Below are 26161 nucleotides of genomic sequence, written 5' to 3' on the forward strand. Positions count from 1 at the left end.
CATGGAACTCCCTTCCTAATAGCACTGTGGGTGTACCTACACCACAAGGACTGCAGCGGTTCAAGAAGGCAGCTCACCACCACCTTCTTAAGGGCAGCTAGGGATGGGCAATAAATGCTGGCCCAGCCAGCGAAGCTCACATACCCTGAAAGAATTTTTTTAAAAGTTGTTTGGTTCCCAGGAATTAGACTAGGATTTTTATGTCTAACATTTCCTGAGTAACTATTTCAGGTAAGTGCGTCAGAACTGTCTGAAATCTTCAACTCTAACTCAGAGGGCCCCAGGGACAAGGGGAATTGCCCATCAAAAGTTCAAACTTCACAGGTAATTCCCTTGGAGAACAGCCTGTTGGACTTCTGTGGAGTCCAGCCACACCTCTTGGCTCACGATTCAGCGACTGGAAGATCTGGCCAGAAACGCAGAGCACACAGTCCATCTAGCCCATGCAGTTGACTGCCTTTTCTCCATTCCAAGAGAGCTAAATTAGGATAGAACATCAAAGCTACACTTTACCTTCCAGCATTGTATTTTTAATATTTTAATCACATTTCCCTCCGTTAAAGAAAACGGATTTTTGAGAGGCGCAAGAGGAGACAGGAGACTATGCCTGAGTGTGACAGATACCGAGTGAGTAGTGAATTAGGTTCACGTGGGAATTCGGTGCATTGGGGAAAGAGGTGCTTTATGGGAAGTGCAGGTGTCCAAAAAGACCTGGGTGTCCTTGTTCATGAGTCACTAAAAGTTAGCATGCAGATGCTGCAAGCAATTGGGAAAGCAATTGGCATGTTGGCTTTCATGGCGAGAGGATTTGAGTACAGGAGTAAAGATGTCTTGCTGCAGTTATATAGAGCCTTAGCGAGATTGCACATAGAATATTGTGCACACTTTTGGTCTTCTTATCTAAAGAAGAATACTTGCCATAGAAGGAGTGCACAGGGGGTTCACCACATTAATCCCTGGGTTGGCAGGATTGTTTTATGAGGAAAGATTGGAGAGACTGTATTCCCTGGAGTTAGGAAGAATGAGGGGTGACCTCATTGAAATTTACAAAATTCTTACAAGGTATGACAGGGTGGATGTAGGTAAAATGCTTCCCCTGCTTGATGAGTCGCAAACCAGAGGACGTAATCTCAGGATAAGGGGTAGACCATTTAAGACTGAGAAGAGGAGAAATTTATTCACTAAGAGGGTGGTGAATCTTTGGAATTCTCTACCCAGGGGGCTGGGAAAGCTCAGTTCCAAACAGAAATTGAAAGGTTCCTGGAGACCAATGACATCAAGGGATATGGAAATAACACGTGAAAGTGGCATTGAGATAGATGATCAGCCATGATCAAATTGAATAGTGGGGCCGAATGGCCTACACCTGTTCCTATGTTCCTGTGACAACAAACCTGCCTGGCTCTCACAGATGAAGAGTCCTGGCCTGCCATTTGTACTTAATGAGGCAGCAACTTCTTTTCTGAACACAAGCTATTTAAATCACACAAAATTGAAAAAGAAGAATTCATATAAATAAAAACCAAAAAAAAAACTACAGACACTAAATAAATCTGAAACACAAAAACAGAAACTGCTAAAAGTATTCAGCACTGATAGAAAGAGCAGACATATTAACATATCAGCAAGTTAATTTCTATTTTAGCCACATACTCATTTATAGCATTTACCCCTCATTAGGTTCGTATCAAGTTTCATTAGTAAGTTTCTTTACATTACAATAGTGACTACTCTTCAAGAATATGTAATTGACTGTAAAGAATTTTGGGATGTTCTGGATTTGTGAAGGGTACTGTATAACTGCGCATCCTTTCCGCTTCATGTTAGTGAAATTACAACCTTATTGAAAACTGAGAGAACGTTTGTTTTACTCCATAATTCACAACCCAACTTTATAGGAAGGCTTGACTTCAAAATTCCTAATGTCTTAAAATTTGATTTTAAAGACCACGCTCTATGTTAACACAGTCAAGATCATATTTATTGTTTGTCCCTAGTTGCCCTGAGAAGGTGATGGTAGACTTTCCATGAACTGAAGCAGAACCTGTGATAATGGTGTTCCCACAAGGAGGAATTATAGGGAATTCCACAATACTGACGATCTATGCCCAAGTGATGACATTATGTAATTTAGATGGGAACTTAGAAATTATTGTGTTCAGAGTTTTATGCCACACAACCACATAACCACCACCCTCCACCACCCCACCCACTACACCACCACCCACTGCCTCCCCACCGACCCACACCACCCCCAACCACCACCCCCCCCCCACCCACCTCCCCCCACCCCCGCTCCCAACCTCCACATGCATCATACAGGCAATCACAGTGAGTCAGCTAATGAGGGATTGGATGAAGTTGGCAGGGGCAATAAGCAAGTTGCTCAGTCCTGGGTGATTCAACCTTTTTGAATGCTGTTGCAGTTCCACCCATCCATGTAAGTGGCTAATATTCCATCATACTTCTGACTTGAGGCTTGTAACTGATGGAGTTGAGTCACTTGTCAAAGTATACCTAATCTCCTGCTTTTGTAGCTATTGTGGAAATGGGTGGTCCTGATTAGCTTTTAGCTCTTGATGATGGCAGACACATAACAATAATGTCATTGAAGATCAGTGAAAAGTGATTGGGTTATCTCCAGTTGGAGAAGCTCATTGTCTGCTATTGATATGGTGCAAATGCTACCTGCCACTTATTTAAGTTATTCTTAAGTTTACCATTGAAGGAGGAACTTTCCCTCCTAAAGATTCTAAAGAAAGTAGTCTAAACTTTATATTGGAGTAATTGAGTGCATTGCAAGTGCATATAAAAGAGTACACCTTGCCCAATATATTTCCTGTAATTTGAACCCTAGCAATGCTCAGCACTGGGATTGCAGTGTAATTGATAGCATAGGCAAAGGAAAAACCAGCCATATACATTTTAGAAGCTGCCTGAGGGCTGCAACTGTTATGTTCTTTCATAGGTGGGTTTGCAGTTGATACATTGAACCTGGTCCCAATCAAGCTCTGCAATCCCAGGCTAACTCTGCAGTGGAGATTGGGACCGCACTTGCAAGCAAGTTCTGCATTGGAGATAGGGACCCTGTTTGAGGAAAGATCTGCAGTATTTTTGCCTGACTCTTGAGTGGGCCCCTAATGCAGAAAGATCCTCCTCCTCCTCCCACAATAACGAAGATGCCCTGGGGTTCTGCTGAAGCAGAAGCTCCACACAATCATGTCTGGTTCAAATTCTGCTTCAAGAGCTTTACATTTCATGAAATGTCGAATAAAAGAGTTCATCATTTCAATATGATACATTTCAATTTTCCTGAACTTGGTCCTACATGCCATTAAAATTATTGGACATGGCAAATATTCCAATTTATAGTACTCAGAGCAGTTGTTCAATAGTATAAAAGGTTTTGATCATAAGTAGGGAGGCAACAGTTTTAAGAATATTTGTGAACGAACCAGAGCGAATTTGAGGAATTTTTTGTACACAGTGAGTTGTTGTGATTTGAAGCACAGTACTTGTACGGATGGTGGAAGCCGATTCAATAGTAAATTTCAAAGGGATTTGGATGTATAATTGAAAAGGAAATATTACAGAGCTATGGGGGAAAAGCGGAGATTGGGACCAATTAGATAGCTCTTTCAGAGCTATCACAGACATGGTGGGTTGAATGGCTTCCTTTTGTAATGCATGACTCTATGACATAAATGAGTTATAAAAAGCAAAGAGTTCCAATAAAAAAGAGCAGAAAAGGAAGAGAAAGGATATAGAAATAAAAATTTTGAGTGCAAAAGAGAAAATAATCAATTATTTGCACTCACTTGCCTTGGTTACATTTTATGAAACATTTTATACAACTTTCCTGCCCTTAAGTTAATGTACAGGAAGCAGTTTGTAATAAAACAATTGACCTTGAACATTCCTGGTACGACTTGGAATGTTTTTTTTTCTTGTTCCCTGTCAGTGTATTGCACTCAAGGTTCAGATGGGGCCTTTGTTTGTTTAAATGGCTCTTTTAATCCTGCAGGTAAGATGAGAGTGCTTTGTTTGAATTTTGCTTTCATAGGATTTTTGTAACAGATACTGGAGACTCACTGTTGCATGCAGTTTTGTACTGCTGGCTGATCTTGTGCCACAGATAATGGCTGTTTCTTTTCTTTCCTATTTGCGTGAAGTGGTGATGCTGACAATGGCAGAGCCGGGCAGGTGAACAAATATCTATTCAATTTTTTTAAACAGATCAATGCAGATGTTTAAGTTACAGAAGAACAGAGAGAATGACAATTAACTGCCTCTTTTTACACCAGGAACAATATTTTGGCATGAAAGGAACAGTAATCCTATATTCTCCCTTACATTTACTTCATTGAATAACCAATACTGTTCTGTGTTCTTAGGAAGCTGATCTGCTTAAACTTATGATTAATGCACTAAAATTGCTTGAATTGAATCTAGTTGGGGCCCGAATAGTATCTTACACCTGACGCAGTTCTTTGGCCTAAGTACCTGGTATTGGAATGTCAATTCAGTTTTTAATGGCAGTAAAAGTCTGATTGTTCTGGTAACATTCCAAGTTTAAAGGCAGTGCAACAGATTATCTGGAATATTGTTACAATTTAAAAAGCATAATCCCTATTCCTACAGCCTCAGCAGGGAACTCCACACAGATGGAGCCTGGGTCAGAAAATTGGGCTGCGTTTCAGAATTCTATTTTCTAGATTCTGCAACTAAGGTTTGGTTGGATATAGACATGGGTGATAGATACTGTTAAGTTTCATCATGCTGCTGTGATGTGGAGTTGACCAGTAGCAGCACATGAATTAAAAAACTAGCCAATTGCTTGTTCGGTCGAAGGGTCATGAGGACTTGAAACGTCAACTCTTTTCTTCTCCGCCGATGCTGCCAGACCTGCTGAGTTTTTCCAGGTAATTCTGTTTTTGCTTGTTATACTTGTCAGAGTATAATAAGCTTCTAATCATGGAGCTGTCAATCAAGCCAGATTCAAAGGTACACTGTGTATCTTGAACATGACACCATTTGAAGACCCGTCGATTACATTGTACCCAGGAACTGCTGATGATGCGAATAATTTGTTACCTATCCTGTTGCCAGGCAGAGATTCCAGTTTAACTGATAGATTATCAGATAAACAGCTATCTTTTCTTTTAGATGTTCTCACCTGAGGAAAAGAACCCTGAGCTAATATCAAGACAAAGGGGAAGAAACGGTCGCTCTTGTTATGTTGTCCCAGGATTCTGGCTGTGTTGTAGGGTGGCTGTGTTGTACTATTAATGATAGAGTTGATCTGCAGACACTTCTTGGGTGGAAACTTTAAGTTTATTTGCAATATACTCAGCAGCAACTACACATGTGCTTTCAACTCCAACTCTATCTCAGAGGTAGCCCGCGTTACTCTCTTATTGGTTACTATAGACCATGTGATCTTTCTTAAGTATTATTCTTAAAGGTACATTACACTAAATAAAACCACAATTACTACACTCCTCCCCCTTTAACCTAGCTTCACATGTTATATTTGCAAGTACATATTTTTCAAGATAACATAATATTTACACTGGGTAAGTGATTTACAAGTTCAGTCTTTCAGGTGGTGTCCTGGTACGTGTGGAACATCACAGCTCCATAACTTCAGATTCTTTGTCAGGAACCTCCTTTCCCTGTGTTGCCTGAATGTCAGATGCTTCTGTGGTTGCAGTTCTGCATCCTCAACACTTACAGGAACATCAGACATGTCAGTCCTTGGGTGAGTATCCTCAGCAGGAAATGCAGACTCAGTCATCATCACTGGGGGAGCAAATCTTGGTGTTTTATCTCTCTCTTCCTTAAATAGTCCACATGTTTATGAATGATCCTGCCTTCCACATCCACATGGTAAGATAAAGGTCCACTCACCATACATATTTCACCCGGTATCCATTTTGGTCATTCCCTGAAATTTTTCACATATACCGCCTCTCCCACGATAAATTTCCTCTCATGACTATGCCAGCCATGTCTAGTTTTCTGGATTCCCTGACTCCTTTCCACCTTCCCTTCTAAATTTGGTATTATTAAGCTCAATCCCGTCCTAAGATGGCATTTCAACAATAACTCCGCAGGTGTGACACCTGTTGCTGTGTGAGGGGTAGATCTGTAATGAAAAAGAAAGCATGCAAGCTTGGTTGCCAAGGAATCACCAGTTTCTTCTTCATGCCTGCCTTGAACATTTGAACTGCCCTTTCGGCCTATCCGTTTGAGGAATGGTGGTCCGGTACAGTTTACGCATGAGTGATACCGTTGAAACTGGTAAACCATTGAAACTCAGCATCCATAAATGTCATGCCATTATTGGAAACAACTACCTCTGGTAGTCTGTGGATGGCAAGACTCTGACGTAGTTTCTCAATTGTAGTGGCCGACGTTGGTGACTTCGTACAAGTACAACCATTTTGAATGGACATCAACAATGAACAGAAACATTGTTCCCAGGAAAGGCCCAACATAGTCAATGTGTAACCGCACCCAGGGTCTACCCAGCCACTCCCATGTGTGTAACGGAGCTGTCACTGGCAACTTTTGCGGTTGCTGACATTGCACACAGTGCTTTACTAAACTCTCTATTTCACCATCTTTCCCAGGCCACTATAGATAGCTATGTGCTATGGTCTTCATTTGGGGAATTTCTGGATGGGCACTGTGTAGTTCAATTAAAAGTGGCTCCCTTCCCTTTGGAGGAATTATCACTCATGTTCCCCACAATAAGATGCCATCCTGGCTGGTTATTTCATGTCTTCTGTTGAAGTATGGTTTCATTTAGTCAGATCCGGGCTTCTGTGACCAACCATGTAGCACTTGTTCTCGTACTTGAGATAAGACTGCGTTCTGACTTGTCCAGTCTCTGATCTGTCAAGCACATACCGGCGAAGAATCTAAGAAATTTAACAATAAAACAAGTTCCTGTGGAACTGGGGCGTGCTCATCATTTTCTTGTAAAGGCAAACGACTAAGGGCATTGGCATTTGTAACTTGATTGCCAGGCCTATGTAAGAAAGTGTATTTGTATGCTACTAGAATTAAAGCACTATTAGTATTTCTGTATCTTCTTTCTGCATGCCTTCTTCTTTCTAGTGCAGACTTTAATCTTGGCCTTCATTTTGACTTCACTGTTGGCCAGACTCCTCTCAGATGCAAGCTCAATTTGTCTGAGCTCAGTGATTTGAGTCTCCCAAAATTTCATTATCTACCTGCTTCTTGGAAAATTCTGTGACGTTTGCTTCCAAAGCCTCTTTGGCTTCATTTAGCTGATTCTTCAGCTCTTTTGTCTCATTTTTGTATTTGTTTGCTGCCTCCTGGAAAATCAAACATTGTTCTGGCTTCTCTGCCAACTTATTCTTCAGTTTGTTCAGAGAGGTGCTGAGCTCTTTATGTTTCTCTTCATACTTTTCCAGAGGTACAAACTTTGATCTGAGGGAATCTTGTAGTCTGTGAAGGTCTTTTGAAAGGTTTTCTTTTTCCCTTCAAAGAGTTCCCACCTCGTCTCGAACTCTGTCGTCAAGCGGGTCTCTTTGAGTTCCATCTGCTGTTCTTCCAGGTTTTCACTTAAGGCAACCTACATTTCTTCATGTTGCTGAGTCCTTGCATACTCCTTTGTCAAAACATGAAAGCTTTCAGCTTCCTTTTGGAATCTCAGTGGCCAATCAAGATTGATTTCCCTTCACCAATTTTACCCCAGGAGGCTTGGTCCTCTGCCTCTCAATACCAACACTAGTAGCTTTGCCGATTAACTTTCATAATGGACAGTTACTCTGCTTATGCCTTTTGCTTGAATGTCTTCACCCATATGTGTTTTTAGCTTGATGGCTGTTTTTCCTAAACTTAACTGATGTACACCCCTATTCAAATATCTGAAGTTATGTTCCCCAATTACTGTAGTGGAAGCTCTCGTGTCTATTTCCATTCTAACATTTGCCATTTACTTTCACTTATGACAAATATTGGTTCTGTCTTTCCAACTTTCAGATTTAACAATGAGTAAATGTCTGAATTTGTTGTCTCAATCTCTTTTACATTGTAGATTTCATTGGGCTTCTTTTGTTTACAAGCCTGCTTGAATCTTTCGTTTCACTGCCTCATTGTATGTCCATTTCTGGGATGATAGTAGCAGTTGATTTTTTAAAAATTGCTAATCACTAAAAGATTGATTGTTTCCACCTCTATTAAAATTATTCTTTGATTTCTCTGCTAAGTTACCTTTCTTTATTCTTTGGTTAGCGGGGGCTGTTTCCCGCTTATCAACGGAATCCCTTTCGGCTGAGGTTTCCCGCCTGTTGCAGAGGACGGCGCCATTTTGCGCACCCTGTATTGCTTTTGAATCTCTTACTGTGCTTTCTCTAGCACTTCTTGAAATCCAGATTCACTTCGGACAATAATCTTTTCTGAATAGAGTCCTCTTTCACACCACACATTAAATGATCACTGAACATGTTGTTCAGAGTCAAACCAATTTCACAATGTTCTGTTAACTGCTTCAAATTTGCCACGTAGCATGCAATTGTCTCAACTGGGGCTCTATTTCACAAATTTAACCTGAACCTCTGCATCATAACTGAGGGCTTTGGTTGAAAATGACCCTTCACTACATCCACCAATTCATCGAAATTTTCCAAATCTGGGGCACAGAGTGCTGTCAAACTTTGAATCAGGCTGTATGCTTTGCTCCCACAAGTACTCATGAGGATCTCTCTCCTCTTCTCTTCCCCTGTAATCTCGTTTACTTGAAAAAAGAATGTGAGGCGTTCTACATATTGAGACCAATCATCAGTAGCAGGTTCAAAAGGATCAATTTTCCCAAACTGTGGCATTTTGAGAGAGGATAACTTCAATTCTAATGGAGCTTGCTACTTACAATCACTGGGTGAGATAGAGTGCCAATTTATTTTTAACTTGATTTCTTCTGTTCTATCCTGTTTTATCCTCATTGCCAGTTTGTTGCAGGGCGGCCAAGTTGTACTATTAATGATAGAGTGTCTGCAGGCACTTCCTGGGTGGAAACTTTATGGGCAGAATTTAGCCCTGTCAGGTGGGCTCTAGGAGGGCTGTCGGGAATTCGGAAGACAATTTCACGCTGGCGGGCCAATTAAGGCCTGCCCAGCATGAATTATGAGCGGCAGCCTCAAGGAGATGAAGAATTGTAAATAAAAATAAAGTAAAAAAAAAAATTGAAAAATATAATAAAACATGTCCCCGCTCATGTGACTCTGTCACATGAGTAGGGACATGTTATTAATTAAATTTTAAAACTTTTATTTTATTGTTATTTGCTTTAGGAAACCTCATCCCACCGATGGATGAGGTTACCTAAAAAGTGCAAAGTCCATTCGCCTTTTAATAACCTTGTTAATGGTCTGAACAGGCCTTTTAATTGTCAGCGGGCGCATGCCCACCAACTGAAATATTGCGCCACTGTGCATTGATGTCAGGATGCTCGCCTGATGTCAACACACATCATTTTACGTTCGGGCGGGTCGCGCACAGACTCACCCGCCGAAGTAAAAATTTTGCCCTAGGTTTATTTGCAATATACTCAGCAGCAACTACACTGTGCTTTCAACTCCAACTCTACCTATACACTGACTGCAGAGGTAGCCCACACTACTCTCATATTGGTTACTACAGATCATGTGATCTTCCTTAACAAGTATTATTCTTAAACGTACATTATACATTAAATAAAACCATAATTATTACAGGCTACTTATCCTAGAGAACAAAAACAGAATTACCTGGAAAAACTCAGCAGGTCTGGCAGCATCGGTGGAGAAGAAAAGAGTTGACGTTTCGGGGTGGGGGGGGCGGGGGGGGGGGGGGTGGGGGGGTGGTGTTGGGTGGGGTGAGAGAAGTGGAGGGGGTGGTGTGGTTGTAGGGACAAGTAAGCAGTGATAGGAGCAGATAATCAAAAGATGTCACAGACAAAAGAACAAAAGAACACAGGTGTTGAAGTTGGTGATATTATCTAAACGAATGTGCTAATTAAGAATGGCGGGTAGGGCACTCAAGGTAAAGTTCTAGTGGGGGTGGGGGGCATAAAAGATTTAAAAAGAATGGAAATAGGTGGGAAAAGAAAAATCTATATAAATTATTGGAAAAAACAAAAGGAAGGGGGAAGAAACAGAAAGGGGGTGGAGATGGAGGAGGGAGGTCAAGATCTAAAGTTGTTGAATTCAATATTCAGTCCGGAAGGCTGTAAAGTGCCTAGTCGGAAGATGAGGTGCTGTTCCTCCAGATTGCGTTGGGCTTCACTGGAACAATGCAGCAAGCCACGGACAGACATGTGGACAAGAGAGCAGGGTGGAGTGTTAAAATGGCAAGTGACAGGGAGATTTGGGTCATTCTTGTGGACAGACCGCAGGTGTTATCCTAGAGGATCGCTGGGGACCATGTGTTACCACAACATCTCCCATGTTAAGCGAGGTCTGAGGGAATGATCCCAGTTGCCTTGCAGAATTTCCTTGAACGTTCTTAAATGGTCCAGCAGTAAGCTGAAGACAAACCAATTGATCAAACAAGTTCAAACGGTTCCAAAACTCACCCACCAGATCTTCAGGTTGTTCTCCAGCAGCAGTCAGTAGGATTTGAAGCAAAAAAATCAGGACTGCTACACTATTCTTATATCCAATGTTTGCCAGAACAGGGCTCTGCCATCGAGGTGGCATATCAAATTCAGCCACTGCTTGGCCTCGATTGTCACAACACACTTTGGGTGCGCTGTGCCTGAGCAGTGCTGAGACAGAGGATGGTACTTAGGAATATTCTTTCATTTTAACTCTAGTTACTTCAGAGTCACTCACATTTCCCTCTACATGTGATCAAGCCTATAAACGAAACAAAAACGCCCTTCAAGGGATGCAGAATTTGATTAGCTTATCTCAAAGCTACTTTCACAGCCAGGAGAGAATTTTTTGACAGCTTTATGTGATCCCTATCAATAGTACTTTATATTTGTTTTATCCTCAGGCTCTCAAATCAAAGTCAAAGGGAAATTTAACAGAAAGAGCAACCATGGCTCACATCTTATATATCCCAGTGTGCCAATCTTGCTGCGATTCCAACAAAATAGTGCAGAAATGTTTCACAATTTAAAGCAGAGATGTTTTTCATTGATGCTGCTTATTTTGACAACTCATGCAATTATTTTTATTCACATTGAGAGCAATTCTCCTAACTAGTAGCTGGACTTCAGATCTGAAATGGATAGCACAAGTGATGATCCTTTCTCTTCAGAGTTTTATTTTTGGGACCAATAATATTTGGGTCTTCACAAATTTAAATTCAAAACCAATTCTAACCAACAGACCTGCCAGTTAATCACTGGACATCTTCCCTGCCATACTATCTCACTGGAGAATAAGGTGGCATTCTCACCTTATACTGGCAGAGATCAAAAGATCAAGTGCAAACTGCACATGACCTTCTGATGGATCAGCTCATTTATGCCGTCATGGAAAACAAATGTACAATTCAGCACATTAGCAGTACGCACTGAAAACCCATTGGACTGGCATGACAGACTGTGCTCATAATTGTTTTCTCACGATAATAGCTGCTCTCTAATCCAACATCTTCCAGTCAGAGGATAGGGGCATATTAAAAAGAAAAGCAGTATCTCTACACTCCATGAGTCTTCAAGTAAAATACATGTCCCCACTCCCACCCCCACCCCCACCCCCAAATTAACATTGTGAATTGCTTTAGGAAAAAGTAGCAGTGGTGTGTTATAGATCACTGCAAGAGGGAGTCTTAAGTTTGTCTAACAATATGCACTTTTACACGTGTGTTATAGTCTTGATAGTCCATGGACAGTGATAATAGAGGCTCCAACTTTCTATCACATGCCTGAGCAGGAGTCTCTCCTGCTCTTACTGCCTGCCATTGGTGTGTGCTGGAAGGATTTTCAGGTCGATAATGAACCTGTTTGGCCACATTACGAACACACCTCTCTCAGCCATCACAGCCTGGAATAGGACTCAAACACAAAGCTTCTGGCTCAGAAGAAGGGTCACTACTCATGCACTGTCCACAACTAAAAGTATATAATACTCCCACCGCTTTTGGCTTTAGAATTGTAAGCATTACACGGCTGAAAATCAGTGACCCTCTGGTGAACCCTTGCTATAACTGCGGGGTCTGGAGTACACTCAAATAGAAAATATTCCTCTTTGCTACTATTTTTAGAATCAAATCCCCTAGTTATACTAAGTAAATTCCTTTCTGAATAGATCAACTGAAACCATTTCAAGTCCAGAATACCATCTTTAAATATGGCTATCTAATCTGATCAATTGAATGCAAATACTTTCAATGTTAATATATGAAATTTATACAGATCAATCTAGAAAATTAGCAACTTGACCAACAGCTTCAAAAAGATTGACAGTAATTAAATAAAGACAAGTCAAGGATGATTTTGATAAATAGTTTCACAGGCTTTCTAATGTCAGTTGTATATATAATCATACTTTTTTGTATTGATGGTTAAACAACATGAGCAACATGAGGGGAAATGAAAATGTTGAGACGTAATGACTTGACGTACCGGACAGGCTCCTACTTGAAACAGATAAACTTTATTACAGAAGGCTTTTCAGAAGCTACATGCTTGAACCAAGTCCTTGATTAGAAAGCCACACCCCCTGGATTACCTGCGTTTAGGGCTCATTGGTCAGAGTCTCCAAGAACAATCACGTGACCCCCTGTTAGGCAGTAGGAAAGTCTATATCTTCAATTACTACATAAGGGCACAAAGTTGGTTGTACATTTTTGGACCATCAAAGTTCAAGCTCCCTTAATGGCAAAAAAGATTTCTTTACAATGAAGATATTACATTCTGTTAATTTTAAGCACATTTATACTTCACAATCTTTAAAAAATAAAACGAAGTGACAGAGACACTCTAACCTGCGGACCCAGTTCATAGAGACACCTCGCCCCTAACCCCCAGACCCAGTTCACAGAGACACCCTGCCCGCCTGCCCCCCACCAGACCCAGCTGACAGAGACACCTTACCCTCCTTTCCCAGTTAACAGAGGTACCGCACTCATTGGCTCCTTCAATTCATTCTTAAACTCTTCATGTCCTTCAACCTGGTTTTCTGGTCCTTTCCTTTCACCCTCCCTTGCTCAATGTGATTCTCTTCCCCCTTTCCCCAATACCATTTCCCCCCATTAATACTGACATTATGTGCATCTCCCCTCACAAGCCAGTAAATGCTGGCATTCTCCCTCTGTCTATTGCTATTCATTTACCTCCCCCTTCATTGATCTCATTCCCCACTTCCCTCTCCCCATTACTGTTATGCACTTTTGTGTTTTATTGTCACCACACTCATCTTTTAATGTTATCTACTCCATTCTCTGTTTCAATGCCATCTCTTCCCACTCGCCTCAACATCTATTTTCCCTATCCTATCTGAGTCTACTGGCTAAAGCACACATACCTCTTCAGGCTACATTCTGTGCGACTGTCACTTGCTGTGATTTCCACCTCTTGCAGCAAAATCCTGAGGCTCAGATGATTGGCCTCCAACAGCTGCACCCATCTGCTTTTGTTTTAAGGTATAACACCAACCACTGGAGAGCTTCAACCATCTCCCTCTCCAGCCCACCCACCACCCATTTCTTATGTATATAGTGGAAATAGTCCTGCCTATTAATTCTTGAACATATCAAGAGAAGGAACAAAGCCAGTATTAGCTGCCGGACTGAGGAGGAGCAGGTTGAGCGGAGCAGTAGGGCAGTGATTCTGCTAATTTCTAGCAGTATATGACAGGACAGCTCAATGAAACCAGTCCATGTATTTACACTCTGGAACATCCTCATTATCTCAAAAAACATGGCTGCCACTCATCCTAAAGGCAATGTGTCCTCATGTAAGAAAACAGATTGGTAAATTCCAGAAAAGGAAAAGTTTTTAAAGTCCTCAGTTTACCTTCTTGTTTACTATATATACTATACATATATTAGATAAAACCATCTGTAACTGCAACCCTCAAAAATTATCATTATTCTGAAGCATTTTTGTAGGAATAATGAGAACAGGTAATTGAGGAATTTCTTCCTTGTAGTTTAAAGTGTAAGTTGCATACAAAAAATAGTGTTTCATCAATGTTACTTTTAGTTTGTTTGTTATTGTAAAAGTCTTAAAACTTGAAATTCTTGTGATCTTTGCAGTTGGCTACAAGAAATTCAAATATCTTTTTAAAAGTTATCAGTGCCTCTGGGTATCGTGACACAGGCATGATGGACCAAATGGCCTCCTTTAGTGCTATATCAATCCCTGATTCTATGATTTCTTCCTCAAGTTTATGTGTGAGAAAGAATAAGCATTGACATTCTCCATTGATTATGTTGGTTTATATCGAGAACCTCCTGTGACAATGGGGGTGATCTTGTGGTACGGTGAGTAGTGTCCCTGCCTCTGAACCAGGATTCACTCCAGGTCTTGATGGACACTTGATTTTTAACCTGTAAATCCTTCCATTGCGCCTATGGTAGATGATAAGAGCAGGAGAATCTCCTGGTCAGCAATGATTGATGTGGAGTGGAGCCGCTTAAGCTATTGTTCCTTTAGCAACCTGTTCTGCTAGCTGTGGAAACAAATCTAAGCATGTGCTTTGTCAGTGTGATGTGTCATTAAATACAGAAAGCTTCTAAGTCTAATCACAATGAATGTGGCTTTTTTTTGTGAAATACTGATAAATTGAGACCTGGGCTAAGATGTTTCCTGTCATAGGAACATAGGAACACAGGAGCAGGAGTAGCCTATTCAGCTCATGGAGTCTGTTCTGCCATTCAATTAGATCGTGGCTGATCATGTACCTCAACACCACTTTCCCGCACTATCTCCATATCCTTTGATGTCTCCATGAATCTATCAATTTCTGTCATGAACATGCTCAACGATTGAACTTCCCAAGCCCTCTGGGGTTGAGAATGCCAAAGATTCACCACCCTCTGAGTAAATAAATTTATCTTCATCTCAGTCTTAAATAGCCTATCCCTTATCTTGAGATTATGTCCCTTGGCTTTAGGGGAAATATCTTATCAAAATCCACCCTGTCATGCCCTGTAAGAATTTATAAATTTCAATGAGGTCACCCCTCATTCTTCAAAATTCTAGGGAATATGTGCCCAGTATTCTCATTCTCTCCTCATTAGACAATCTTGCCATCCCAGTGATTAATCTGGTGAACCTTAAGTTGTACTCCTTCTGTGGCAAGTATATCCTTCCTTAGATAAGGAGACCAAGACTGTGCACAAAATTCCAGGTGGGGTCTCACCACGGCTCTATATAACTGCAACAAGACATCTTTACTCCAGTACTCAAATCCCCTCACGACGAAGGCCAAAAAAGCATTTGTCTTCCTAATTGTTTGCTGCACCTGCATGCGAACTTCTAGTGACCCATCCCTTCGGACACGTACACTTCCCAACCTCTCACCATCCTGTTTTTTTCTGTCAAAGTGAATAGCTTCACACTTATTCACATTATATTCCTTCTGCCATGTTCACTTAGCCTGTCCAAATCCTCTTGAAGCCTCCTTGCATCCTCCTCACAGCTTACATTCCCACCCAGTTTAGCGTTATCAATAAATTTAGAAATATTACAATTGGTCCCCATACCCAAATCGCTTATATAGATTCTGAACAACTGTGGACCTAGCACTGATCCTTGCAGTACCCCACTAGTAACAACCTGCCATCCTGAGAATGATCCATTTATTCCTACTCTCTGCTTTCTGTCTAATAACTAATTCTCAATTCATACTAATATATTTCCCCTCATTGCAGGCGTTCTACTTTTATTGACTGTGTGGGACATTATCAAAAGCCTTCTGAAAATCCAAATACACCATATTCACTGGTTCTGTTTTATTTATGCTACAAGTAACATTCCCAAAAAACTCCAACAAGCTTGTCAAACATGATTTCCCTTTCATAAATCCATGTTAACTCTGCCCAATTTTGCCATTCTTTTTAAATGTCCAGTTATCACATCCTTTATAATAGATTCTAACATTTTCCCTACTACTGGCGTCAGACTAACAGGTCTACAGTTCTCCATTCTCCCTCTTCCTCCATTCTTGATTAGTGCTGTTACATTTTATACTTTCCACTCTGCAGGAACCTTTCCAGAACCTATAGAATTTTGAAAGGTAACCACCAATGCATCCTATAGCCACCTCTTTCAATCTTATGGGATAAAGCTCATCTGGTTCAGGGGATTTATCAACCGTTAATCCAGTTAACTTTTCAAGTATGACCTCTTGACTAATTTCTTTTAGTTCTTCAGTTTCACAAGTCCCTTGGTTGCCTAGTATTTCTGGGAGTTTTTCTGTATCTTCTTCCCTGAAGACAGATGCTAAGTAACTTTTTAGTTTCTCCGCCATTTCCCAGTTCTCCACTATAAATTCTTCTGCCAACTTTAAAACCTGCTGGCTAGCATTTAAGACTATCATTGACATGTAATTCAGTTTCCCAAGTTTCAGAGCGGAGTCCTGTGTTCTAAATTGCCTGCAGCTTTTAAATGCCGTACCAAAGTTGTGCAATAAATCTCTTCAATTGTGTTCTGTTCAAGTTGGAGTGCTGAGTTGCACGATGATCTGAAATGCAACAGTATGTCTGTGCAGTGAAAATATCAACTACAGTACCACTGGAACACTCAAAACAAAGGTTACTTGCATGTGATAATGCGTTTTGCAATTTATGGGTGTGCAAGACGTAAATCATATGACAATTACAGTTGTGATTGACATAATAATGACAATTCATGCAACCAAACAAATGCATGATAGTAACTCTTGCAGATTAGATATCAGTATTGTATTTGCTCTGTGGATGTGCAATTACTAATATGACCTTGAATACATTTTTGGAATTGCAACATTGCAACAGCTTAATGTTGAAACAATAGCATGTCAGTGACTACGTAGGTGTCATTAGGAAAACTCCAGATTCACTCAGGTCAATTTTAATTTTTGTTGCATTTCACTTCCAAACACCTCTTTCATCCTGTGTGATTAACTCTGATTTTTAATTTTTAATCTGATTTATTATGGTTTTCTTATGGTTCAGTGAGTTAGCCCAATAACCGAGCCACACAAAAAGAAAGGCCTCACATTCCATTACTAGTCAGTGGTAAGTTAGCTGATCTCAGACAGAGTTGAAATGGGGATGGGGAGCCACAGTTTACCTTCATCAGTTTAGGTTCCTGCGTCTGATTGCAACCTGGTGACCACTTTGGGAAGTGGGCAAGGGTGGACAGCAGTTAGGATAGACTTCCCTTGCACACCTCACTAATAATTAAGCCCACGCATAAGCAAAGGCCAGTAAGTTGGTAACATCTTAATGTGAAAAGAAAAAAAGGGAAAAAAAAATCTCAGAAAAGAAGGAAAAATGGTTAGTTTATTGTGACAAATATCTAGTTCATGGTTCATGTTCATATTTTAGAGGTAATGTTTGGTTCTGGGATGATTGTTATTGTGAAGGCAAGGTAACTAAAATTCTGGGCTTTAGAGATTGCCGGAGCGCTTAAAAGCAGATGGCAGTTCAGGAGGTAACCCATGTTTGATTAATAGAGTTAGAATAGAAGAAATGGAGCCATAAACCAGCAAGTGGGCTTACTTAGCTCAAGACTGGAGAGGTGATGTCAACATTGGTTGCAAAGCAGTGCAATGCAAGGAGATGTTTTGTTTTCGGAGTTAGAGCTAAATTAGTTTAAAAGCATTCAGTGAACCCTGACAGGCTGCACCATTATAGAGATGGATAGAGTTTGAAATAGTACTCTGAGTTTAGTTGATCTGAGTGCTCTGCAGCAGGGGAAGAGACTGGCTACTGAAAAGGTGCTGCTATTAGCAGGATCCAGACAGGTGGAGCTCAGAGAAGCCCTGAGTGCTGTTTGGTACAGCTATTGGTTGCAGTTTGGTCCTCTGTGATTTGCAGCTCACAGAGAAACCTCACAGCTTTTCAGTGCAGTTAGGGCTCAGGCAAAGTTCTTGGGTGCTGAAAGGCTGACAGTAGGTCACTGGTTCCATGCAAAAGAGAGTTAGGGCTCAGAGAAGGATTGGGAGATATTTACGGCTCAGTGGAGCCAGGTGACTGGAGTTCAGAGAAATTCAGGGGCCGTGCCATCTTAATGAAGCTAGCAGTCTATGAAAGAGTTGGAAGTATGCCTGTAATTAGAGGCAAGAATGCAGCTTTATGAATCCCATGGAATGCAGTTTCAGGAGAAGAGATTGAACCATCAGGATGTGAATGCTCATTGAAGCAGCCCGAACTGGAATGGCTTTTGAGGGAAATCAGAGGTCAAGTCTTTGAAAATGAAGAGTTGAAATCTTTCATGAGGGAGACAGAGTTTTAATGAGATTTTGTAATTCAATGGAGGCCACTGACATCTGAGTGAGTTGCTGAGAAATCTGATCTTTCTTGGTCATATCTGCCTTTTAATGTGCAGTGTAGTGCATTCAACTTGTTTGCCAATTAGTTCATATTTATGTCATGTTAATTATGAATGTTAGAGTATCGGGTCAATATTGTAAATTGCTTTACTTTTCTGACTTTGTATTGTAAAGTTTATTTTGTTTATTTTAAACCATGGAATATTATGGCTTTGTTCTCCTAGTGGGTAACTGGGATTTTAAACTTTGTCTACTTTAAACAAAAAGTTACTGGTCCCTAATCGGATCATAACATTTTATACTACCTCAAAATATGATTGATATTGGGAAACAATGAAGAAGCTTTCATGTGAATGATGACCTGAATAGCATGTGTATATATGGAGCACTTTCCCAAATATCATGGAGAGAATATATGTGTTCTTCTACTGCCCATAAACAGTAGGCTTTGCATGGAAAGAGGTGTGCCCATTCTTATCCTTGCAGTGTACATTCCATTTTCTTTCATGAGTTTTAAAATGAAGAAAGTTATCTATTCTCACATATTTACCACAAATTAACACAATACCACACATTTGGTCTCAGGCACACACACACATACATACACACATGATTGGATACAATTAATTCTGTCTCTAATTTATAATCTCCCATAAGACCATAAGACATAGGAGCAGAAATTAGGCCATTTGGCCCATTGAGTCTGCTCTGCCATTCAATCATGGCTGATAAGTTTCTCAACCCCATTCTCCCACCTTCTCCCCATAAACTTTGGTCCCCTTACCAATCAAGAGCCTTTCTATCTCGGTCTTAAATACACTCAATGACCTGGCCTCCACAGCCTTCTGTGGCAATGAATTCCATAGATTCAGCAGTCTCTGGCTAAAGAAGTTTCTCCTCATCTTTGTTCTAAATGGTCTTCCCTTTACTCTGAGGTTGTGCCCTCTGGTCCTAGTCTCTCCTACTAATGGAAACATCTTCCCCACGTCCAGTCTATCCAGGCCTTTCAGCATTCTGTAAGTTTCAATCAGATCCCCCTCTCATCCTTCTAAACTTCATCGAGTATAGACCCAGAGTCCTCAAATGTTCCTCATATGTTAAGTCTTTCATTCTTGGGATTGTTCACGTGAAACTCCTCTGGACCCTCTCCAGGGCCAGAACATCCTTCCTGAGATACGGGGCCCAAAATTGCTCACAATATTCTAAATGTGGTCTGACCAGAGCCTTATAAAACCTCAGCAACACATCCCTGCTTTTATATTCTAGTCCTCTCGAAATAAATGCCAACATTGCATTTGCCTTCCTAACTACCGACTCAGCCTGCAAGTTAACCTTAAGAGAATCCTGGACTAGGACTCCTAAGTCTCTCTGCACTCCAGATTTCTGAATTCTTTCCCCATTTATAAAATAGTCCGTGCCTCTATTCTTCCTACCAAAGTGCATGACCTCACACATTGTATTCCATCTGCCACTTCTTTGCCCATTCTCCTAACCTGTCCAAATCCTTCTGCAGCCTCCCCGCCTCCACAATACTACCTGTCCCTCCACCTATCTTTGTATCATCTGCAAACTTAGCCAGGATGCCCTCAGTTCCTTCATCTAGATCATTAATGTATAAAGTGAAAAGTTGTGGTCCCAACACTGACCCCTGCGGAACTCCACTAGTCACCGGCCGCCATCCTGAGAAGGACCCCCTTATCCCCACTCTCTGCCTCCTGCCAGACAGCCAATTTTCTATCCATGCTAGTTCTTTGCCTCTAACACCATGGGCTCTTATCTTACTGAGCAGCCTCCTGTGCGGCACCTTGACAAAGGCCTTCTGGAAGTTCAAGTAGATAACATCCATTGGCTCTCCTTTGTCTAACCTACTCATTACCTCCTCAAAGAATTCTATCAGATTTGTCAGGTATGACCTCCCCTTGATGAAACCATGCTGACTTTGCCTTATTTTACCATGCACTTCCAAGTATTCTGAAATCTCATCCTTAATAATGGACGCTAAAATCTTACCAACGACCGAGGTCAAACTAATCGGCCAATAATTTCCCGTCTTTTGCCTCACTCCCTTCTTAAACAGGGGTGTGACATTAGCGATGTTCCAGTCCTCTGAGACCCTCCCTGACTCCAGTGATTCCTGAAATATCACCACTAATGCCTCCACTATCTCTTCAGCTATCTCCTTCAGGACTCTGGGGTGTAATCCATCTGGCCCAGGTGATTTATCCACCTTCAGACCTTACAGTTTTCCTAGCACCTTCTCCTTGGTAATGACCACCATAATCACCTCTGCCCCCTGACTCTCTTGAACTTTGGGGATGTTACTCGTGTCTTCCACCATGAAGACTGACGCAAAGTACCTATTCAGTTCCTCTGCCATTTCTTTGTTACCCACTACTACTTCTCCAGGGTTATTTTCCAACGGCCCAATGTCCACTTTTGCCTCTCTCTTACCCTTTATATATCTAAAAAAAACTCTTGCAATCTTCTTTTATATTACTGGCTAGTTTACCCTCATATTTAATCTTCTCCCTCCTTATTTCTTTTTTAGTTGTCCTCTGTTGGTCTTTGTAGGCTTCCCAATCCCCTGGTTTCCCACTGCTCTTCGCCGCATAGTATGCTTTCTCTTTAGCTTTTATGCTGTCCCTGACTTCCCTTGTCAGCCATGGTTGCCTCGTCCTCCCTTTAGTATGCTTCTTTTTCCTAGGAATGAATTTTTGCTGTGTCTCCGAAATTACTCCCAGAAACTCCTGCCATTGCTGTTCCACTGTCTTTCCAGCTAGGCTCATCTCCCAGTCAATTCTGGCCAGCTCCTCCCTCATGCCTCTGTAGTTGCCTTTATTCAACTGTAATACCGTTACATCTGATTCCAGCTTTTTCCTCTCAAATTGCAGGGTAAATTCTATCATATTATGGCCACTTCCTCCTAAGGGTTCGTTCACCCTAAGCTCCCTTATCAAATCTGCCTCATTACACATCACTAAATCTAGAATTGCCTGTTCCCTAGTGGGCTCCACCACAAGCTGCTCCAAAAAGCCATCTCGTAGACATTCCACAAATCTCCCATCTACCATGCAGCAGGCCTGCAGTTTCTTGACTGGATTTGATGCTTTAGAGTTGAAATGAGAGTCTTGTAAAGTGAAGGGTTCACAGCAGTCTGTGAGGTTTCTTGTGGTCAAATATTTAGGAGGTTGGTTCTCAGGTGAACTTTGGAACTGGATCATGTTAAGTATTTTGGCTGCGTGATGCAGCTTGTTTCAAAGTCTGATTCTCAGACTGGCTGATGACTGATGGTTCTGATGGATATGCTAAGTCCTGGGGTAATGAGGGTGCAGCCTCAGAAACCAGTTTGGATACATGACTACTGAGTTAACACTTCTGAGGCTCACCCAGTCTAGTTTAGATGGGGGAGCCCATTGTGATACAATGGGAAGTTGATAGTGGCCATTGAGTATTGATCTTCTCTGTTGTCCAGCATGAAGCATGGAGACAGGTAGTCTGGAAACTCCATAATCTTTAGATGTTGGCCTATATTAATTGATGAGAATTCCATGGATGGCTGTAAGTTACCTTCAGCTATATTCATACTTAAATATGTATTTGCCGGAGCAATGATACTATAGTCCAAATTCCAAAAGTCGCATGATTTTGCGGCAGCCATCTTAACAGGCTGTTTTCGTCCATTTAAAAAAAATATTGACTGAAATTTCATAATATGGCATACCTTTACTGGGCATGACACAAACCAATAATTGTATTAACTCAAGCTGTATCAAAACAGTCTGATATTGCAAAGGTAAAAACAAAACATGATGGAAAAACTCAGCAGGTCTGGCAGCATCCGTGGAGAGAGAGCTTCAGAGCTAATGAGAAGTAGAAATGTGATGGAATTTATACTGTTTAAGAAGGGGTGGAGCAGGTGAAACTGAATAGAAGGTTAGCGATAGACGGGAGCTAAGGAGAGATTGACAAAGATGTCATGGACGCACGACAAAGGGAATGTGAATGGTAGTGGTAAAGACTAAAGAAGATGCTGATAGTGGCTAAGACACATGTGAGAGATTTAAATATTGAATGCACCACCAGGTGAATGTACAGCATCAAAAGCTTTTGCACTTCTTTTGTATTTCTGATTAACAATTTAACAAAAATTGAACTATAGTTCGCATTGAGGTGATGATTTTCTGACATCCTTTGCAGGATAGGGTTGATCAGTTCAGGATTGACCTGATTTTGTATGAACTAATGTGAACCCCAGTACTGCAAAGAATCTTAAGACACTTCCCTTACACGTTGCTGGCAGAAGGGTGATATCAAAATATCTCCCGTAGACTTGTTGGAGGCTAACTCTGTAAAAGAGAAACCCACACAGATGGCAAGAGGAGGCAAATTACATTATGAACAATGTGTCAAATATATTACCTGCAATTACTTTAATAGATTTGGTTAACCACGTAAATCAGAAATCATAAATAGTATAGTATAGATGCAGGCCAATCATTCCATTGTGCATGTGCTGTCCCTATGCAAAAGCTGTCTAATTAGTTCCGCTTCCCCACTTCTTCCCCACTACCCTGCAAATTATTCCTTTTCAAGTATAGAAGGAGTTGGGTTGACAGAGGAGTGGACCAGGGTGTCACGGAGGGAATGGTCCCTATGGGATGACACCCTGGTCTACTCCTCCATCACCCCCAACTCCTCAACCCCTTCCCACAACACCTTCCCGTGCAATCGCATAAGGTGCAACACCTGCCCCTTTACCTCCTCCCTCCTTGCTGTCCAAGACCCCAAGCACTCCTTTCAGATGAAGCAGAACAAGGGTGAGAGCTCTGCAAAAGCACAACTTAGAAACAAGTGACTGATGGCCTTATCAGGGTGTTGCGGGGGGCGGCACGGAGGATAGTGGTGTGGAGAAAGGATAAAATAAATGAATGAATAAATAAAAATAAACAAATAAAAGATAACAATTAAATTAAATAATAAGAAGAATACCAATGAAAATTAAAATTGAAATAAAAATAAATTGGATTAAAAAAAGAGTAGAGATGGAGGAGAGAGTTCGTGGTTTGAAGTTGTTGAACTCAATGTTAAGTCTGGAAGGCTGTAAAGTGCCTAATCGGAAGATGAGGCACTGTTCCTCCAGTTTGCGTTGGGCTTCACTGTAAGGTTGCAGCAGGCCAAGTAGGCACATGTGGGCATGAGAGCAGGATGGTGTGTTGAAGTGGCAAGAGACAGGAAGGTCTGGGTCATGCTTGCAGACTGAGCGAAGGTGTTCTGCAAAGTCTGCATTTAGTCTCCCCAATGTAGAGGAAGCCGCATTGGCAGCAGCATACATAGTAGATCAAATTGAACGAGGTTCAATGAAGCGGTGCTTCACTTGAAAGAAGTATTTGGGGTCTTGGACAGCAAGGAGGGAGGAGGTAAAGGGGCAAGTGTTGCACCTTCTGCAATTGCATGGGAAGGTGTTGTGGGAAGGGGATGAGGAGTTGGGGGTGATGGAGGGGTGGACCAGGGTGTCATTCCATAGGGACCGTTCCCTCCGTGACATGCTGGTCCACTGGTCTATCAACCCAACTCCTCGTATACTTGAAAAGGAATAATTTGCAGGGTGATGGGGAAGAAGTGGGGAAGCGGAACTAATTAGACAGCTTTTGCATAGGGACAGCACATGCACAATGGAATGATTGGCCTGCATCTATGCTGTACGATTCTATGATTTCTGATTTACGTGGCTTACCAAATCCATTAAAATAATTGCAGGTAATATATTTGACACATTGTTCATAATGTAATTTGCCTCTTCTCACCATTACAGAGTTAGCCTCCAACAAGTCTACAGGAGATATTTTCATATCACCCTTCTGCCAGCAATGTGTAAGGGAAGTGTCTTAAGATTCTTTGCAGTACTGGGGTTCACATTAGAACATACAAAATCACGTCAATCCTGTATTGATCAACCCTGTCCTGCAAAGGATGTCCGTAAATCATCACATCAATGCAAACTATAGTTCAATCTTTGTTAAATTGTTTATAAGAAATACAAAAGAAGTGCAAAAGCTTTTGATGCTGTACATTCACCTGGTGGTGCATTCAATTTTTAAATCTCTCACATGTGTCTTAGTTGTGATATGGTTCAAAGTATTTTCAGTGGATTGAATTGATGATTTTGACAGTTCTGCTGAAGAAATAGAATGTCATCTTTATTAGATTGCTGTTTAAATTTGCATTCCATCTCACTTCTTTCAAGAAAATAAAAGAGCATTTTAAATAGGCTAGAAAATCAAAGGAGAAAGGAAGAATTTACTTGCCTTATTAATCTGTATTGTTTTATCCAAACCAATCCCCCTGTTAGGACACTTAGTTTATTTAGGTGGCTCCAATAATAAATAGGTACCATAGTACAGAAAAGTTCAAATTCTAAAGAGACAAAAAAAGAAAATAATAGAGAAAAGAATGAAGCACAGAGCTCCAGACGATCAGCTGCTCTCCACTAGAACACAGAAAACTGTCACTGGCCATGGATGTGTGGATTTGGCAAAACAAAATGGAGTGGAATGGGAGAAGGAGGAAACAATAAGCATCCACATTTTTGGATTCAGTGGGAAACACCAGTTATTACACCTGTTACTAACTGTGGATACCTGGAAAATCATGGCATGTACTTGCAAAGAAGTTCTTTAAAATAAACACCTTTTCTCATCTCCACCCTTGAAGGTGGTGACTCATGCCTGAATATTGTTCCACAGGTGCCAGTTACCTGCCACTATCTCGCCCAATTGGCTATGGTTCAAATGTGAATGTTGATTGTAAGTATTGGCAAGTGTTCAACTGTGGACATCACAGCAGATTCTGATCCAGTCCCGACCTGACAAACAAACAGTTCACACACACGCGGTTCTGTGTAAGATTCCTGGATAGTGATCAATAGTTGGAATGTTGGTTGACCTTTACCTTCTTTAACTCAGGGGCACTGTGGTTTATTTAGTGATTCAGCTACTCGGATCAACCAAAGCAATTCAGATTGAGGACTGATTCCTGAAACTTCTGTGGGGCTTCACCACATTAGACAGAACATTTAAGTAGAAAATTATTCATTTTGTCTTAAATTGGCAAGGAAACACAAGATTTAACTGGGCTGAAATGAATTAAATATTGGTGTTTATTATTTAATCGGAAAATACCCAAAACGAGTTACTTTATGTTTGCAGGAAATCCCACTGTGCATGCCAACCCTAACCCTAACCCTTACCCTAAAACATGTAAATTGCATCATAATTTTTGACCAGTTTCATGATGATTAACAAATTGTTAACTTCAGTCTATGGTAAACACCATTAATTCGGGAATCAATAAAAGCCTGTTCAAGATGGGTTCTTAGTTCAATGTGAACTGAACTTTATCTCTCGATGTGAGAAGCGATGTTGGCACTGAAGTGACAAATACAGCAGGAATCCTTTTAAATTAGTCTAGATTGGCAATTGTGTTTTGTAATGCAATATTATTTATTTATACCAACTTAAATAGGCCTGGGTATCTAGGTACTGAGAGCCATCCAGAACGTAATTAAAATCTAATTTCTAATTCAGTAATGAAACTTAGATCTATGACAAAGTTGCCCATTCTCTTGCCTGCCGGGTATGATCACACTGAGAGTTCTGGTATGACTGTTATTCATCACATTTGAACAGTGGACCGAGGCCCAGCTTCTAATTCAT

This window comes from Carcharodon carcharias, chromosome 3, assembly GCF_017639515.1.
Source record: "Carcharodon carcharias isolate sCarCar2 chromosome 3, sCarCar2.pri, whole genome shotgun sequence".
NCBI classification, from domain to species: Eukaryota; Metazoa; Chordata; class Chondrichthyes; order Lamniformes; family Lamnidae; genus Carcharodon; species Carcharodon carcharias.